The sequence below is a fragment of the Anoplolepis gracilipes genome, chromosome 6, assembly GCF_047496725.1.
Source record: "Anoplolepis gracilipes chromosome 6, ASM4749672v1, whole genome shotgun sequence".
NCBI classification, from domain to species: Eukaryota; Metazoa; Arthropoda; class Insecta; order Hymenoptera; family Formicidae; genus Anoplolepis; species Anoplolepis gracilipes.
The window spans coordinates 1,260,592-1,280,947 of record NC_132975.1 but is presented as its reverse complement, the minus strand read 5'-3'; the positions used below and the strand labels follow the sequence as shown (position 1 = coordinate 1,280,947).

Genomic DNA, 20,356 nt, shown 5'->3' with positions numbered 1-20,356 from the left:
CTCTCATTGTCCTACGCTATGTACAATGCACATAGCGCTCTCCTTATCCTATCCTATACCACGCGTCTATCGCTCTGTCTCCGTCTACCGCGTTGCGAACGCCTATCGCGCCGTCTCTCTCTATCCATCTCCCTACTCGCGGACCCATTGGTTACACCGCGGACCTCTCTTTCCTCTCCGCAAACCTCTCGTCTACCGGCCGCGTTGCGGACCTCTTCCCCTCTCCGCAAACCCCTTGCCTACTGGCTGTGTCGCGGACTTCTCCCTCCTCTCCGCTGTCCCCTCGCCAACCGGCTGCGTCGCGGACCTCTTCCCCTTTCTCCGCTGTCCCTTCGTCTACCGGCTGCGCCGCGGACCTCTCTCTCCTCTCCGCTGTCCCCTCGTCTACCGGCTGTGTCGCGGACCTGTCCCCCTCTCCGCGTACCCCTCGCCTACCAACCGCGCCGCGGACCTGCGTGACGTCATTGCCTCCGCACCCGCGGTTCCCCCCTGCCCCCGCAACCCCCTCGAGCTTCTGGGTTAGAATCCCCATTAACACACTACTGATTATCTTTAATAGAATTGTAAGCCTTAAAAAAGCAGAAATATGAAGTTTCATTTAAATCGGTATACGAGTGCGCATATTGTAAACAAATTTCACATGTTTTTGAAGACATTTATGTATTACATATCCACAAACAAACCGCATCATGTTCGTTTACGTCTGTCTCACGATAATCATGATCATCCAAAAGTATTGATTCAATATCATCTGTCTTAGGTTCAACATCTATATAATTTTTTTTTAAATTTGTAATATTTGTTAATGTATCAGTATTGTCTCTTTCACAATTTCCAGTTTTAGCAGTACAATACTTTATAGAAAAAAGTTTTCTGAATGAATAAAAAAACTGAATTGGGGTAGGATTAAAAACATTACCATTTAATCTTCGAACATCTGAAAAAAAAATACTCTAAACAGTCCTGAGTAAAACGGCGTAATAATAAAAATTGGATTTCTAGATATTCACTTTGCAAGTATTCCCACATTTGAAGAAGAGAATTTATATTGTGTATTATGCATTTAAAAACTTTAACTCTATTAGAAATATTAACACCAATTTTATTAAATATCATTATTTTAGATAAATAGTCTTTAATTTTTGAAAGAAATTCTAATTGATATTGCGCTCCCTGAAAAGCTTGTTTAAATTGTGATGGATGTTGAACTGAAGATGAATTGAATAGATCAAAGAAATCATTCATATTTTGGATAAAAGCTGCTGTTCTAAGTACAATTGGTACATCAGCAGGTTTAAAATCTTCAGAAATTACCATTTTCCTCAAGCCACTAGCCACCGTAGAGCTCAAAACTTGCATAGCGTAACCTACTTTCATTTTTTCGAAATTTGAAAATTTTATATGTTTATCAGTAAGTTTAGGTGCAAGTCGAAATTCCCTGCTTTGATCTTGAATATATAAATCATTAACGCATTTCCAAGAAATCGGTTCAGAATCATATTCAATAATATTATCATGTAAATTATTCCTGACTGCTTTTGCTATATGAGGTGAATCAAAAAAATGTGAAATTCGTTTATTATTAACAGAAAAAAACGGATTGCTCTCTGTCACAGATAGACATTTAGCAGTTTGTTTAAAATTCGCTCTCGTGTCTGAGATAAATGCGAGTATTTTTAATCCCACGTTTTGTAATTTGGCAATAGCTTGAGGAATAATGGTTATTAATTTCTTAGCAGAAAATGATGAATTAAGAAAGAAGTAAGCCAAAGGTTGTTTCCAATTGACGCAAATTTCTCTAAGTATTAAAACTGCAACATTACATGCAGGATATATGATTTGTCATCACCCAAGTCTTCAAATCCAATGACTTCATCCTGACTTATATTATAATGCAGATTTGCTTTAATTGATGCTTCATCGATGCACAAAATACAATATTTATCGAGAGATGACGAAGAAGACTCAAACTTTTTCTTTAAGACATCGAAAACAAAATCATGCAAACCGGGAGCAAATTTCCATTCTTCAATCATGCGTTGTAAAATTCTGACATTAGGAAGGATAAATTTTTGTGCAAAGGAATTATAAGTACTAATACCTTCACAAAACAATAAATTTAAACAAAACTTTTTAAATGCAAGCGGATATTTTCGTCCTCTGATTGACTTACGATTATTAAGAGCTACTTGAGTTTTAACGAAATTTGCAATTTCTGGTAGTAGAAATTTATCCGTTGGCTCACAATATTCTTTCAAGGATATTTCCCTCGCAGATTTTTTTATATTTTTCTGTTGTAGTTGTCATTTTAATTTTCGAACTTCCTGATGTAACGCAAGAATTCTGCCTCTCAAAATTTTTTTGCGTGGAGAATGATTTGAAAACTTTGGCTCTGTTTCAGTGTACTGATGTTTTAATTGCAACATTGATTCCATTTGCATTTGTTCATGTTGTTCGTTAATTATCAATTGATTGTTAACTGTAATATTAAAAAATATTAAATTAATTACAAAAACCTAAAAAAATGTTTATTATATTCCATTCATCACAAAAAAACAAACATAAATTATGACAATCATATGTAATTTTTTTTTGTTTCTGGTTCACTGAAATTTTATATTACTAATATTATAATTCTATATTGAACTAAAATTATTACCTAATATTGATTGACATTCAATCTGATCTGAAAATTCAAATTGCTTTTCACAGTTGGATTTCATAATATCACTATCAACTGAAACAATAATTATATTCAACACATTTGATGGTATTTCCAACGAGTTCAAAATACCTACTTGATAAGATATTTTCATCATTATGCAAATTGTTGTTTCCGCTTGACTCCAAACATTCCATATTATTATCATTTTGTACAGGTATGGGAATTGCATGTGGTTATAATCTGTTTTTCAAATTGTTTAAAAACATCGACGATGTAAAATGATCACCACAAACTTTATAATTTGCATATAATTTTTCTGGTGTCATATCATTTTTATGATCACATTTTTCCAACCAAATTTTTGCTCTATAAGACGTTTTGTATAACATATATTAATGGAAACATACTTGATATAAATCAATAAACAACAAATCTATTAATGAAAATCATTTTTACCTAACTGGATCTTTCGGGAAATGGAAAAAACTGGGGCTAGATTGACGTCCAGAAATATTTTGGCAGCCTTTCATGCTGCAACTATATCCGCCTCTCTTCATTTTTATTTTAAAATGAAGGGTGGTTTTTATTAAATAATAATGTTTAATTTAAATTTTTATTAAATATTAAATTTAATAAAATTATAGGTTATTTATGACACTGAGCGCAGCCATATTGTTAGATGTACAAATTTGCACATGCGCACGAAAATTTGATACCGAGTCGGACGGCTTACTGTCGCTACTGTGTATAGTTATACTGTGGCAGTGCACCAAAATATAGGGGAATTTATTATACGTCATACATAGGTACAAATTTTTAACCAATAGCAGCAAACTGCTGCGACAGTCTGCTGCTCATGAAATGTTACCTTTACTCTTTGGTATAAAGGTGGAAGCACATAAAATTGCAGAGGCCGTAAGCAGATACCATTGCATATGCGTATGGTATGCATACGGTACGGCACATGCATATGTATAATAAATGTTAACGTATTAATATATTTAACGTAAAATACTTGAGTTCGTTTAAATTCTAAGTAAAACGTACACTACGCGAAATCGATTTAATCCGATTTAGACTCCTTCCGCTTGATAACGTCACGGCTATTCTCCACATTCCCTTTGCCCTACGGAAAAGGTCTCGGACTAAATCGATTTCGCGCATGTACTTTTTTCATGGATAAGTAATTTGGCTAATTTAATGTCACCTTCATTCTACTTTGTGACAATATGTAATCTAGTTTTTTATTAAATAAAGTATTAAATGCGAAAACAAAGTTAAAGCACGTTTTAATTATTAAAGTTAAGGCACTTTTTAACAATTTTCTTGTTTTCTTATATATACTGCAAGATGCGGATTTATAGTAGTTTATGAGTCACACTTCGAGATATCTTGTCGCAAATCGTCATAAATTTACCAAATTCCACTGGAACACAAGCAGTATGCAATATAATGTTCCGATATATAGGCTACTATTTCAGCCAACCTGAAAATAATTAATTGAATTTTTATATAAAAAAATATGTATTTAAAATGTGAAAGAATTTAAAATAAGTTATTGTGCCAACCTGTATTCAAAATTTTCAAGAGTGTTGCTGGAATTTGTCCTAATCTGCATTCCATTTCCATCGTACACTGAAGATTTGGGCGTATATCGAGCTCAATGAAAATATAAATTGTTGGCTCTTTGAACTATGTGTATTTTCCCAGTTCTCTACAACGTACTTGATAAATCGTCGATCGGAAACCTAAAGATTTTTCCAGAGAACCAAAACCTTCCCTCGCAACAATTTTATGGTGCGGCTGTAATATTACAGTTTAATATGTACTACCCTTGCAGTTATTACATTTCGTCGTATTTTTTATACTGGGAGCCGTAGCCAAGGTCTTTCTTATGACATTTGCTATATTATTAAGAGGGAGCGTCTGAAATGGCCACGTTCGAAATGGCCACGGTTAAATTTGGCCACGTTCGGAATGGCCATACGTTCGTAATGGCTACGTTCGTAATGGCCACACGTTCGTAATGGCCACGTTCGAAACGGTCACGTTCGTAATGGCCACATGTTCGTAATGGCCACACGTTCGTAATGGCCACGTTCGAAACGGCCATGTTCGTAATGGCCACGTTCAGAATGGTCACACGTTCGAAATAGCCACATTCGTAATGGCCACGGTCCCGATTGATCACGTTAATATTGACGTACGTGCAATGTACGTTGCAAGACAAAGCAAAGTTCACATGGGTTTGTAACTTTCTACGCGAAGCGAGGTGGGCGGGATGGAAGGGGGAGGGCCGGAAGTCCCCCTTGCACCCTCCCCCCGCGCGCGCGTGTGTGTGTGCGTGTGATCTATATTTACGTGGTCAATCGGGACCGTGGTCAATATTAACGTAGTCAATCGGGACTGTGGCCATTCCGAATGTGGCCGTTACGAACGTGGCCGTTTCGAACGTGTGGCCATTCCGAACGTGGCCGTTTCGAACGTGGTCATTACGAACGTGTGGTCATTCCGAACGTGACCGTTTCGAACGTGGCCGTTTCGAACGTGACCGTTTCGAACGTGGCCGTTTCGAACGTGGCCATTACGAACGTGTGGCCATTCTAAACGTGGCCGTTTCGAACGTGACCATTCCGAACGTGGCCGTTTCGAACGTGGTCAAATTTAACCGTAGCCATTTCGAACGTGGGCAAATTATATCCACTCTTATCAAGAGCATCAATTTTGTAGGATACAACTCTGAAATCTGTTTATACTTAAGGTTTACAAGCGTAATAATTTTTGAGTATTAAAATTCTTTGACGAAACACGTTTTGCGTTACTCCTTTCTGAATCAGATTATATACAAGTTGGAGTGTATGATTGCTCGATGCTTCCAGGAAAGCACAATAATTGACATCGTCGATTCCTCCTGTCATGAGCACGTGGACTAAGGAATCGAAGGCGCACGTATTTGTCACGGAATATGATCTTGTTTTTTTTCCATTTTCTTTTATTTTGATAGATAGACGAAGCAAATCATGCAGTAGTAGAACTGACTTTTTCCTCTGTCCAACGAGAGCATTTCTTTGTCGAATTTCGGGATATACTTTAAAATACTTACTAGTCTTGTTTGATTCAAGATGACAAGCTGAAAGTTGTTCTTTCGATTTTGAAACGAGGTATGTGAATGGAACTCGACTTTGATTCTTTTTTTAAATTATTTTCAGACTCCATCTGATTATTGTTCTGCAAATCAAACGTTGGACTGACCGATCGAATGACTGAATCGATTATCGATGTATTCGATGAATAAGAGTGATCTAGCAAATATATATCCCTCGGCTCGGCATTCGTATTCGTGATCTCGAATTTCCTAGACATATCCGTCGAACTTCCATGTACATTTTCATAATTGCATTCAAAATTTCCTTGTTGGGGTCATTAAAATCATCATCATTATTATTATTATTCATTTGAACTTTACCGCGCCAATTCTCTATAGCCAGTAGATCTGAATCGTCCAAGTTCTCTTCGATATCGTTCAACGCCAGTTCAATAAAATGCGAAATATCTTCATTGTCAACGTGATATGAATAACCACAAGTTTCGAGTTATATTATCTTTTTCTTGCAAATTTCTCGTAGCGAGTAAATCCAAATCACAAAAGGAGCCTTTTACGTCATTATTTTCCAGTGTAGATTGTAACTTATGAAACTGATTGATTTTGGTTTCTTTTTCTTGTTCGATTGGACTGTTGTCGTGTGTATATTGCTTTGCATTAAAGTTAATCATATGCGATGAGAAGAGCAAAGTTGCACCATGAATGTCGTGCGCATGCTTTATTAAAAATTTATCTACCTGTAAGGATCTGGTTTTTAAAACTCGACTTTTGATGTCGTTGAAATAACTTTCTATATAACTTGAAGTTGCGTGTGATGTATTGCAGTCCATTCCAACACTAGTCCATAAAGGAAATTCTTTGGCGCGTAAAGAAAGTATATTAGCGAATTTTAGTTCAAAAAATGGGTTTAACTCTTCACCATCACGTTGCGTTTTTTTGGCTTTTGCAATTTGTCCATCAACCCAGTCACTGATGTTATTGTTGTTTTCGTCCAATTTGTCACATTCAACTGAGTTCTTGAATCTTCAAGTTCGTCAGCAGTACTTTGTACATCAAAGTCCATTACCGCGAACAGCAATCACTTCTTCTAGTTTTTTTCTTGCTTTTTTTGCTCTGCATACCTCTGAATAATTAATTTCAACGTCTTGATAAGTTTGCAGACTCACAACACAAGTCAGGTAAAAAATTTTCTGAAAATCGGAAAATGTTACACATTCTACCATTAATGTGATGCAATGAACGAAAAAATCTTTAATGCAAATATGGCGAGTATTTTTCCAGCAATTCCAACGACACACAGCAGCAATAAAATGAGCCACGTCAATTCGAATTATTGTATCTTTTTCTAATCTTAACAGGTTTTGATATTGCGTTGAATAAATAAATCATCAACGTATGCTTTAATAGTTTGGTTATTAAAAACAAAACTGATGCCCATAGACAAATCTAGACGGAGCCTTAACTACCCTTTTGGACGAGAGGGGTAGTGATAGAGGTAAAGGGGGTTAGACACATACTTCGGTAAGTATCTCGGTTATGTTCGACAGTATTTGGTTCACATATACTTATATCATAGGCTATGTAATACCAAACATTTCCGAGTGCTCACGAAATTGACCGAACTATGTGTTTATATGGTCAATCCCCTCTTGTCGCTACTATCACCACTCCTTTGGTAAAAGGCTCCGTCTAGATTTGTCTATGCTGATGCCACATAAAAGTGCACGTGAAAAATTACAGACAATTTGTTTGTTAGGAACAATCAAACCATATGTATTAGTTATGTTGGTAACTCTGGTTGGTAATCGTAGTTCTTTTTTACTTGTTAAGGTTGCCTGTACTACTTTTTTCGTTGGTCGTCTTCTTACTTATTAACATATTAATAATGTATTCTTTTTGTTACGCTCTCGATACAGTTTTATAATAAATACATTTATATACAGTGCATAACCTTTTGGAATATAACCACGACCTCAACACCTCCATACAGTTAGCCGAACCACTTTGATTTTTTATAATTAAAATTAACTAATCGCTTGGTCATCGTTTGGTGATGATTGGTTGTCCAATTAAAACGTTTGGTCATTCATCGTTTTTTTTTAATTAAATAATTAAAATTTCGAAGTAAAGTTAGCTGAACATTTTTATTTTTCGTCTAATCGAGTTAAACAAGAGCTTATTCGATGCAAAATCGTTAGGTCGTCACGAATAAATTTTTTACAACGTTTGGTGATCCATAGTTTATTCGAAAAATGAAAAAAATCATGTGCGGTAAAATGACGATGGGTAACGTATAGTGACATGGACGTGCGCTGCGGTTACGGTATGGGTACAGGGCTTCGCCCCGTAAAAAGATATAACAAAGCTTGAGAGCGTAGAAACTACCAAGGCTGACAGTACTGTGTGGAAGTTTCAATGTAAAATCTTAATTCAACCTATGTCCGAACTCTTACACTACATTTATATTTTTTTATTCATAATCTTACAAAATAAATACTGAATCAATGCACGATTCATTGAGCCATTTGCCTAGCAGTGCTTCAGCCAAATAGCATTTGGAAAATAGCTTAGAAAAATAGCATTGGAACTTCCACACAGTACTATCAGCCTTGGTAGTTTCTACGCTCTCAAGTTTTGTGAAATTTTCTTATGGGGACGGGGCTTCGCCTGTGCACTCCCATCTAAGCATGTACTTTGCAATGCATATACAATTCTACATGCGTTTGCAACTTGCATAGCTACATTATTAAAAAGGATTTATTTGAAATTTTGTGTAAGTTACTAAAACGCATGCGCGCGTGACTGCAGCGCACGTCCATGTCACTATACGTCGCCCGTCGTTATTTTACTGCACATGATTTTTTTCGTTTTTTGGATAAACTATGGATCACCAAACATTGTAAAGAATTTATTCGTGACGACCTAACGATTCTGCATCAAATAAGCTTTTGTTTAACTCGATTGGACGAAAAATAAAAATGTTCAGGTAACTTTACTTTGAAATTTTAATTATTTAATTAAAAAAAAAACGATGAATGACCAAATGTTTTAGCCAGTTAACGTCCAGGTACGTAATATTACATTGACCAACCTTAGTGAAAAAAAACCATTTCCGTAATATTACGGGCGTGCTTTTTTCGGTGATTATTTTTTATCTTAGCACGTATAAAATCGTAGCGTATGTGCTGCGACTGCGTCACAGCAAAGAAAATGTTGAGTGGGGATAATGTATTCGTCTTTAGTCAAGAACACGATACACATTTAATTTTTCTAGATATTTTTTAATGTAATAACATTGTCTTCAATAAAGCTTCTTATAAATTAAAAGAAAAAATTGAGTTTTTTTTACCCGTTTCATGCTTTTAAATAGAGATCTTAAGTGGTTAATTGGACGATCAATCATCACCAAACGACGACCAAGCGATTAGTTAATTTTAATTATAAAAAAATCAAAGTGGTTCGGCTAACGGAGGTGACCTTAACAGGTTATGGGCCCAGGACATCTCGCTACGTTAGTTATACACTAAAGATGAATATTATTTATAAATCAAAAGAAGGAAATAGATACCGAGCACGTGTAAAAATGGCGACAAACAATACAGTCGAAAAATACGGAATTTTACAATTCGATGGAAAAGACTATGATCATTGGAAATTCCGGATGGAGGTTATACTCGATCAGCATGAAGTAAAAGAATGCATCAAGAGAGAGCATGAAGATCCTGATGATGCATTTACAAAAAGGACAAAAAATGTAAATCTTTAATTATACAATGCATTGCAAATTCTCATCTTCAATATGTGAAAGACAAATCAAATACTTATCAAATGTGGCGTGCACTGGAAGCAGTATTTCAACGGAAAGGAATTGCAAGTCAGTTGTATCTACGAAAGAAATTACTTTCAATGAAATTAACTGAAGGCAAGTCACTTGAGAAACACTTCCTGAAATTTAAAGAAACAGTGTGTGAACTAAAATCTGTTGGAGCTAAACTAGAGGAGATGGATATTGTCTGTCATTTGTTATTAACACTTCCAAAGGACTATGATGCAATAGTGACAGCACTGGAAACACTGGAAGCTGGAAAGCTAACCCTAGAATTTGTAAAAGGCAAACTACTGGATTAAGAAATAAAAAAACAGAGTCAACAGGAAACTGATCCTGAAGATGCATCAGCAGCTTTTTCAAGCAATCCTAAAAATACAGCACGTGACAATTACAGTAAACAGCAATCAAATTAAAACACTAGTAGCAACAATAATTCTACGATAAACTCAAGAGGAGTGGCATTATTTAAATGTCATAATTGTGGAAAACCAGGACACAAGAGGAGTGAATGCAGATGGCGGAAACAGGCAAATCAAACAAATTTGGATAAATCTGAGAAGAAACAGCACATCACCTTCCTTGCATCATACAATCCATGGTAAATGAAAAAAAAACAACATTGAGAATGTATGTTGATTCTGGAACTACAGGCCACATGGTGAATAGTGAGAAGTATTTCTCAAACATGCCTGAGTTGAAAAATCTGTTGCAAAGTCAAATGAATCGTTGTATGCGACTAAAATAGGTAATATAAATATTTTGTTAAAAGATAAAAATAATGACTATACAACTACAGAAATTACAAATGTTCTGTACGTCAAAAATTTAAGGCATAATCTATTGTCAGTTTATAGACTAGGAAAAGTAGATTTAAAAGTCATTTTTAAAAACGATAGTGTACTCATTATGAAAAACTCAAATTTACTTGCTTGTGGAAAAAGAGAAAACAATTTATACCAGATTGAATTTGAAATCATGCAAACATTAAAAGTAAATTTGTGCAAAAACATAAGAAATATGCAAGTCTGGCATAAACGGTTAGGCCATTTAGGAACTAAAAATTTATTGAAACTATCAAGTTATAATATGGCTGATGGTATCAAATATCTTGGAAAAATAGACAGTTCTGAAGTGTGTGGAATCTGTGCTAAAAGCAAAATAACTAAGTTACCTTTTCAAAAGAAATCTAAACGAAATACAAAACGACCACTAGAGTTAATTCACAGTGATGTATGTGGTCCTATTAGTCCAACGTCATATGATAAAAAAAAATATTTTTTAACCTTTATAGATGACTACACACACTTCACTATTGTTTATCTGATAAAAAATAAAAGCGAAACGTTTGAGTATTTTAAAAACTTTGAAGCTACTGTAACTGCGAAATTTGAAATCAAAATATTGTCATTATGTTGTGACAATAGTAGGGAGTATCTCTCAAATGCCTTTAAAGATTTTTGCAGAGTCAAAGGCATTCAGATTAAAAATACCATTCTTTATACACCTGAATTAAGTGGAGTAGCGGAAAGGATGAACAGGACTCTGGTTGAACAGGGTCGAGCTATATTATTGGAATCAAAGTTGTCGAAGAATATGTGGGAAGAAACAATACTTTGTGCTGCATATTTAATTAACAGAAGTCCAACCTCGTCACTAAAAGAAAACGTTACACCAGCAGAAATGTTTTATGGAAAGAAACCTAACCTACAGAACCTAAGAATCTTTGGATGTCTTGCATACTACCATATTCCAAAACAGAAGTCAGAAGGTAAATTCAATTCAAAAGGTAAAGCATGCATAATGATTGATTATACACATAACAGTTATAGATTGTGGAACCCAGTACAAAGAAAATTAATTACAGCAAGAAATGTAATATTTGATGAAAAGAAAAACATAGAAGATATATCAAAGGAAAAACAACAAACCTAAAAATAACATGGCTAGAAAGCATAGATGAACGAATTAATGATACTGAGGAAATAGTTGATGAAGAATCTACTGAAATTTTAAATGAAAGTCAAAATGAAACTGAAGAAGAAACAGAAGAAAATGAGGATGAGAAAAACTCAGATAAAAATAACAAGTTAAAGAATGATGTAAGAAAAAGTACTAGAATAAGAAAAGCACCAAAACAATATAAAGACTATGAAATGGCACATTTAGCACTAAGCGTTGAATCCCAGATAGCAAGTTGGCCGCAGGTTGCTATTAATTTGCTTGAACTTCTTTGCTTAAGTTGCTTTCCATATTGAGGAAAGCGGCTTTCGATTTTGCCTATTGAATTGTCGACTTTTATTGCTACCAACACTTGTGAGCAACTTGATGGAAACAGTTGCCTTTTTATGAACCGATCGTATATTAAGTTGTTAGAAACAATAGGGCAACATGATGCAAACAGTTTCTTAAAATCTTAACTTGATAAATTATTGCTAATAATGTAACGGCATTTTAATGAAAATAGTTGCTGTTAAAAAAAGGAATCAGGGAATTTATTAATGTCTGAGCGACGAATGTTCGTTATCGTTAACTATATACTTATCGATCTTCGATTAATATACATTTAGATATAAAAATATACATCAATCAGAGATCAATGAGTATCAGTTAACGATAAAAACAGTCATCGTTGAACGTTGCAAGGATACAGTTAATTTGAAGGCATAAATAAATTTAATACTATCAATTTTTTTCAAAGAACAAAAATAAAATTTTTTTATTCTATGTACCTTCGTGTTATAGAAAATTTCTTACATTCAGATATAAAACTATTAAAGAAACAAACAGTATTTTAAACTATTTAAATAAAACAATTAATATTTTAAAGTTTTTAAATAAAACGAAAAGTATTTAAATATTTGTGTTAACTTCTAAATATCTGTTTTATCTCATTGCAATACTAAATCTTGAAATAGCTTCATACAAATGTATTTATGTATAATATTTTACAGGCACTTTACAGGTACTTAACGCATACATATATCTACACGTACATTTTTTATAATATATATTAGTATATTTATATAAAAAAAATTTTATATTTTAATACATTTGTATAAAAAAAAATTAGGCGTTATGTAATATTTTCTTCAAAAATTTATATATAAAAGAAATATTTTTTACCCTTTGATTAATAATAATAAAATAAATTTTTACTTCTGTTTTTCGAAAGTTACTCTCAAGAGAGCCGATAATTTTGAAAAATACAACAAAATCGTCTACTGTCACTGTAGCTTATATATAGTTAAATTAAGTAATAATTATAGATATATAATTTATATATATAATAGATATATAATTTCGTGTCAACACGAAATTATAGATGTATAATTAATATCCAGGATATAATTTATATTCAGAATTTTCTCATGAAAGTCAAACCAGAAAAAATCCTCGGCACAGTTGTTGCTGCCGGTACGAGCCACTTCTGCAAAATGCATGAAAAATATAATATAAAGCAAAACGAGTACAATATTTAGGTTCCAAAACGTCTTTTCTGTGGAAAATTTTATTCGAAATATATAGTACACGTAATATTATATCGAGTAAAATTTTCCTCGCAGAGGATGTTTTGGAACATAACCTATCAAGTAGCTGTGAAAATACTGTCGTAATGAAGAGAGAAATGTTGCCAATTTTTTAATGCAAATTATAATGTATACTTACGCACTGTATCGCATTGTGAATTTCTTCGAAATTGTAAATTAGTCCTCTTTATACGAGAATGCAGAAAGAACAAGGACTTCTTATAATTAACACACTTGCCACAGTCACTGTCACTGTTACTCAATGTGCTGTTACTTTGCTGCCGGCTGTCGCTAGCCATAACACGGGAGGACAGCCAATAGACGTCCGCGACGTCATTAAGCATGAACGCCATATTTGAAGAGATGAGAATGCTATTAGCGCTAACAGTATCGTTCTGTCTTTTATATATATTGATTATTTTTATATATAATATTGTTGATTACTATACTATATTTATATATTGTAACGTTATGCCTTTCCCGTTGCCGCGAATGTCGCTCGCTCAACCAAGATTCGGGACAAGGCTTGGCACGGGGGGGGGGAAGGAAGATAAAGACTCTCCTGCGATGTTACACCCGTTTATTATTTTTGTACAACGAAGACTCACGGGGGGATGTATTTACAATGCAGGGCGATATGTACAGATGGGTCAGGCGCTCGGCCTTGGACGTGTCAGGCGCGTCCGGGTGGTCGAATGACAGATCCGGTGCGTCCGGGGTCGGACGGTGGTTCAGTGCGCCCTGGCGTCGGGCGACTGCTCGGTGCGCCCGGGCGTCAGGCGGTGGATTCGGTGTGTCCTGGTCGCGGACAACCTTTGGCGGCAGCTCGAGCTTCTGGTTCGCCCGGAGATGGGCGGGTGTTTCGCTGGCGTCCGGAAACGGACGGATGTCAACGTTCTACGCCCGGAAACGGACGGTTTGTTGATTCGGAGGATCGCGGTGAAGGAACCGGAGGCGGAATTCTCTAACGTCTTATCGACGAATATCGCTATTGTTAACTATCGATGATTATCGCAAGAAGTTATTCTGTAACTAGCAGTTATCGATAATTCTTGATAATATGAATCGTTATATTCCGAAAAGTGTCGAAGCCGTGTCGATGCGATTACGATCGATACCGGAGGTCTCGCTAAGCCGTTAACTATAGTCGGTGTGAGTCGGTGATATATACGTTGATGTATGGAATATGTGCATGTGTGTAACATGTGACATATGAGAATTAGGTTAGAAAAGTTACTGGATAAAATATAGCTGCAATAATATGGATTGAAAGTAAGTATTAATATTTCCGTTTCTTGAACCTTTAATTTTTGTTTTTAATGTTTTTCATTGATAAAATGATTTTTTAACTTTTGGTTTTAAGATGGCTCTCGGCTATCTTGTCTTAGATGATATAATGATGATGGAAGATCGTATTCAATGCCTTGAACGAAGGACACAACGACAATTATTGCGAGTAACAGAAGATCCATTTGATTTGACGGAAAACGAATTTAAGGAACTGTATCGCCTAACACCAGACTTAATTTTCTATCTCATCGATGCATTAGAACCTCGATTGCAACGGACAAGGATCACTGGACTGTCTACAGAAAAAAAAGTAACACAAATTAATCATATATTTTACAATACAGGGTGCTTCCCAACAAGGACACAATGTATATTTTTATTTTATAATAATTATTTTTTTATTTTTAAATAATTTTTATTTGAGTTTGCTTACGGCATTTATATATGTATATACATATCTTACATGTTATAGCTATAATCAGCAGTGAGATTTTATGCAACTGGCTGTTTTCAACGTCCAGTGGGTGAACAATGGAGCATTTTCATGAGCCAAACATCCATCAGCAGATATATACACAAAGTAACAGATGCAATCAAAGATTTAATATTCAGGCAGTGGATACAATTTCCTATAACTCCAGGAGCTAGGTAGCTAGCGAGAATACAATTTCAAAATGCATGTCAGCCATTTGAAGGGGCTATTGGAGCAATTGACTGTACCCACGTAGCGATTCTTGCACCCAAAGAGCATGAAAAAGCCTACATCAATCATCATGGATATCATTCATTAAATGTGCAAATGGTAAATATTTAAATCATGGATTTATATAACATGTTTAATGTATTAATATTAACCAATTACATTCAATGTTTAATCTCTTAGATATGTGATCCAAATTTAAAAATATTCAATATGAATGCAGGATATCCTGGAGCACGACACGATGCATATATATGGAATGCTTCTGCTGCGCGACGAGTTATGAAACGCGCATACAATCGTGGTGAACGACGAACATATCTCATTGGTAATTATCTTGATTTTTTATATTAGAAATTATTATTGCGGAAAGTTTTTATTATCGATTTATGGAATAATACATAATGTATTTTACATCGTGAAATTCCGTGTTAAATTGTATTAAAAAGTTTTAAAACTCTAACACAATTTATATTCAATACAAGGAATTTAAGAATTCATGCACTGAGACAAATGATATAGCTGAAATAAATCTTGCATATTTTGTTTATGTAGGTGATTCAGGTTATCCATTGGAACCGTGGCTATTAACTCCTTTGCCTCGAGAGCCGGAAGGAACTCCACGTTTTGCGTATAACGAAGCGTTATGTAGCGCAAGAAATTGTGTTGAACGTCTCTTCGGTGTACTGAAGTCTACTTGGAGATGTCTTTCTCGACACAGGGTTTTGCAGTATGAGCCTGGCCTCGCTGGAAAAATAGTCAACGCTTGTACAGTTCTCCACAATATGCGGAAAGCTCACGGCATACTTGATGATAATTTTGATGCATGTTTTGATCATAATGAATATGTGTACGAAAGTTATGGTGATGCTGATGATATTAATCATGTTCGTGGACCTTTTGCTATCGCGCGTCGCATCCAAGATCGTTTAATAGCAGAAAGATTTGGCAGATGACAATATTACATGTTAATAAAAATTTGTACCTTATAAGTTGACCCTTCAAATGTAAATAAATTTTAAGGAAATATATTTTTTATTATAATTATATAGAAATTATTAATTTATTTCAATCCATTTTATTGTGATAAAAAGCAGCTGAAATTAACAAATAAGTATAAAACCATTTTATTTATTTCAAAAATATATTTAGATAATTTTTTAACTATAATTTAGTAACTTGTAACATTTTTATTAACTTCCTATTTAACATCCTATTTTGTAACTTTTTAACTCTAATAATACTAAATACTATAATATAATATAATACTTAGACCTATACTATATCATAAAAAATACTTACTAACTTATAATACTTAATACTAACTTATAAAAATGCTACAATACATTTGGCAAGTCTTTGTACTAAAATATATTTGGCAATTATTCCCAGTCTTCGTTAAAGTCTCTAGAAATTTAGATAAAAAAAATCTATTATAGTATAAGTGGAAGAGATACAAAGAAACGAAACCGTGTACCGCTGGCGCTCATATGTACATGGTTTTCGCTTGTGTTTGTATCCCTTCCACTATGACTTGGCGTGATGCACTTCTCGAATGTAGCATCAGTGGCAACAATAATTAAAAACAATATTAATAAAATTGATTAGATTAAATAGTTAACTTTGACATATCGCAGATTATTTGTTAAGATAAGTAGGCAACATGTGTTCCATAATTGCTGTAAGTTTCTCAAATACTCGTATTCGTTCCTTTTCATTGATTGCCATTACAGCAGCAGTATCTGCTAATTTTGATATGCCATGTGCAATTTCTGTTACTGCAAGCGCATTCATTCTCGAAGCTTCTGCTTGAATTTTAGAAGATTCAGCATGTATCTGCAAACATTCTAATATATTTAATAAATTATCAACATTTGTTTTTTAAAAATTATGCATTCGACGCCAATTGAAGATTTTGTCTTACAAATGCAGCATCGGCCTGCTTTTCAATCATGCTTTGAAAGTACTCCCTTGACGAAAACAATTTTTCAGACGGTGTAAGTCGATTAACTACAATAAAAAATGTATGTACGACTATTATTACAGAAAATTATCATAAATATAAATATGCAAAAACATTTTGAAAAACAATTAAAAATTATAATATCTATAAAATAAGATTTTAACCTTACATCGTCTTGATGAAGTGGGCATATCAATATTTGAACTAGACTGTTCTGTAGACTTTGATGTAGAATATGAATATGGAATATTTTTATGTGTCCTAAAAGTACGAACAGCAGTCTTTGTCGATTCGCAGTTGGTTTCTGAAATATTCCGAGTAACATCTCCAGTTTCATTTATTGCATCATGTTGTAATAAATTGTTAGTGAACAATTGTCAAGAATTAAGTCCTCGTTGTTATCTATGGGATTAGCTACAAACAAAAGACATTATATAGCACTTTGAATATATTGAACTTTGATTATTCATTTATTAATTACTAATTATTGTTAACCAATTTACCTATATTTATTTATATTTTATATATATTTATTTTTTATTTTCTTTATTTATTTTTATTTGTTTATATTTATTAATATTACTTATTATTATTTATTAATTTACGTATTATTATCAAAAAGACCTTAGAGGTGAATTTGTACAGATATGATAGGCTATTAATACATTTTTAACGATAAAAATAATAGATTCTCACCATTTGAATATTGCGAGTTCTGATAAATTTCACGTGAGACATTTGAGCAAACGTTTATCACTTGTGGAGTCGCTGATAAAACTGAATTGTTTCCATGTTCTAATTCTTCCAGTAAATTCTATATGCATAAACAATATAAACACATTTGTAAAAAGCAATTACTGTTTCTATTAAATAGAATATATATTGTAACATATATAATAACTTTAAACGTTTATTAAATTACCTCCTCTTCAGGGATACTATCTGCACAATATTTACTTCCTTCGATATACTCGGCTCCTATTAATCCAATTGTACGTAGTTCAAGTTCCGTCAATTCAGATTGCACAATAGCTTTATTCCCTGTTAATCCTTTTGCTTTTATAGAAATACGACTTTTTAAGTCCCTCCAAACCTTCAACATATATATAAATTCACATGTTATATAGGACTCGCAAGGTTTTGCTTATACTAAATATATACGCATGCAATCAATTGTTCATACCACTTGCCATTGGTCTACTGTTTTAATAGCACCTTGAAAGGAATTCAATTCGTTTGTTAATTCTGCCCATTTTTTCTGTGCTTCTTCTTTTCCATGTAGAGCATTAAACCTTCCTTCTGCAACTCCTTTGTTTAGATAAAAGAAATCTAATCTATCATTTTTGTAATTTGTAACTGTGATGCCCTTGCAGTTCTTGTTCTTTTACTGTAAAATAAAAATAATCTCGCATTACATTTTATCACATTACATTTATCACATTATATTTATCATATTACATTTTACAATTATCACAATACATACTTAGACATTATGTTCTAATTAAGATTGATTCTTTGCAAAAAAATAAGCCTACTAGTTTATAAACAACTTGTGGTTCTTCTTGTTCTTTTAATTTTTTGACTCTTAGCCGGGCTTCCACCCACTATACGGCCACGTAAAAAGATTCAGGTTAATGCAAAAAATATTTTGATCATGGATTAATCTGAATAAGAAGTTTTCACAATGTCTAGTTTTTAGTTCTCAAAAACATAAAATTCCCTCAAAAGTTACTAGATCTAACCTGTTTAAATCTGGCAACGTTGCTCACTTACCGAATTATTTCGATGCGTTTGTAACGATTTTTACATCGATTCTAATCATTAAGCCTATGTTAAAGAATCACTCACAATCACAATCGTCGGTCGCGCAAGCGACAATTGTCGGTTTTTAACGATAACGAATATTGTCGTTAAAACGTTAGAGAATCCCGCTACGAGAACGCCCGTTGTCCGGAAGATCGCGGTAAAGGAACCGGAGGCCTAGTACGCCCGGTCGAGGCAACGGGGACGCCCGTCACACACGAGTTTTCTGTAGTAGCCGTATTATATATCTATCCCCTCCTTTTCTCTATCCTACTAATGTTGTGTACAAAACTTATGCGCATGCGTCATCATTAGTAAAATGACAGTCACGCTGATTGGTTGAATTTAAAGCAATGTCATTCACACACGAGTTTTCTGTAGTAGCCATATTATATATCTATCCTCTCCTTTTCTCTATTCTACTAATGTTGTACATATTTTTCAAGGTCACTTTTTAGGTCTAATATATAAGGATGTTAGCGGTCTAGTTATAGTATAGAAGTCTGTGGACGACCTTCTCGCCGCGCGCGCTTTACTCGCGCGGATTCACTGATCTTTTTTAATTAATTTCTCGATAATTATTTTGAAAATCGAAAAATGGTAGAAGACTTTTCTACTCAGTTTGACCTGCTCTACCTGTATATGAGCGGTGAGGCGGTTATTACCGGACACTCTGTTGTATATTAGAGTCTAGACAGAGATTGGACAGCAAATTGAATGTTTTTAATAATAATTTTTTTCTTTTTATATTTTAATATATTTTTTAATAAATAAATTTTTTAATAAATGTTTTTTAATAAATATTTTTCATATTATTTTTTACTATATATATATAGTAAAAAAATTATATGAAAAATATTTATTAAACATTCAATTTGCTCGTATTCTATGTCGGCCACCACTTCCGAACACAAAATATTGTAGATAATTATTACTAAATATATATATAATTGCAATTTCATATACTAATTATATTAAGATCGATTATTATAGTTATGGTAATATACATATTTCCACTTAATTGGAGGAAATGTGGATTAAATATTTTATAAAAACTGTTTTCATCAGATTGTAGCAACTTTTCTGACAATAAGTATGCTACAGTATTTCCGCTCGTTTGCGTATAGGCAACTGTTGTCCGCATAATGCTTTTAAGTTAAACCAAACAAAATTATTATTGTCCCGATAATAGCAACATAATGGAAACGGAAGGAAAACTTATTTCTAGCAATGATTTCCTTTTTTACACCAAGGAACGCTTTGCTATCTGGGATCATTTGTAAATGAAGTACCTGAAAGCTTAGAAATAGCAAAAACAAGATCAGATTACAAACATTGGAAATCAGCTGTAGATGAAGAAACGAAAGTATTGAAAGACAATATCTGGATCTTAGTGAATAAACCAAAGAATGCAAAAATTATAGATAGTAAATGGGTGTTCCGATTAAAAAGATATCCTGATGGTCAAATAAAGGA

The 20,356-nt window shown here is 33.8% G+C and overlaps 1 long non-coding RNA gene and 1 pseudogene across 3 annotated transcripts; both read right to left on the bottom strand.

Annotated features, from left to right (window-relative positions):
- Positions 1–275: 275 nt before the first annotated feature.
- On the bottom strand, positions 276–13,803 carry LOC140666584 (uncharacterized). 3 transcript variants are annotated; one of them, XR_012046790.1, is made up of 6 exons: positions 13,264–13,803; positions 4,234–13,024; positions 3,122–4,151; positions 2,799–3,031; positions 2,660–2,737; positions 276–2,479 (listed from the first exon to the last, which is right to left on the bottom strand). It is a non-coding gene; the product is annotated as an uncharacterized lncRNA (long non-coding RNA). The 3 variants fall into 3 exon arrangements; XR_012046791.1 differs by having other exon boundaries at positions 2,799–4,151; positions 4,234–4,468; positions 5,769–13,024; XR_012046789.1 differs by having other exon boundaries at positions 2,799–4,151.
- Positions 13,804–16,335: 2,532 nt separating this feature from the next.
- Positions 16,336–18,568, bottom strand: LOC140666912 (uncharacterized; annotated as a pseudogene).
- Positions 18,569–20,356: the final 1,788 nt, after the last annotated feature.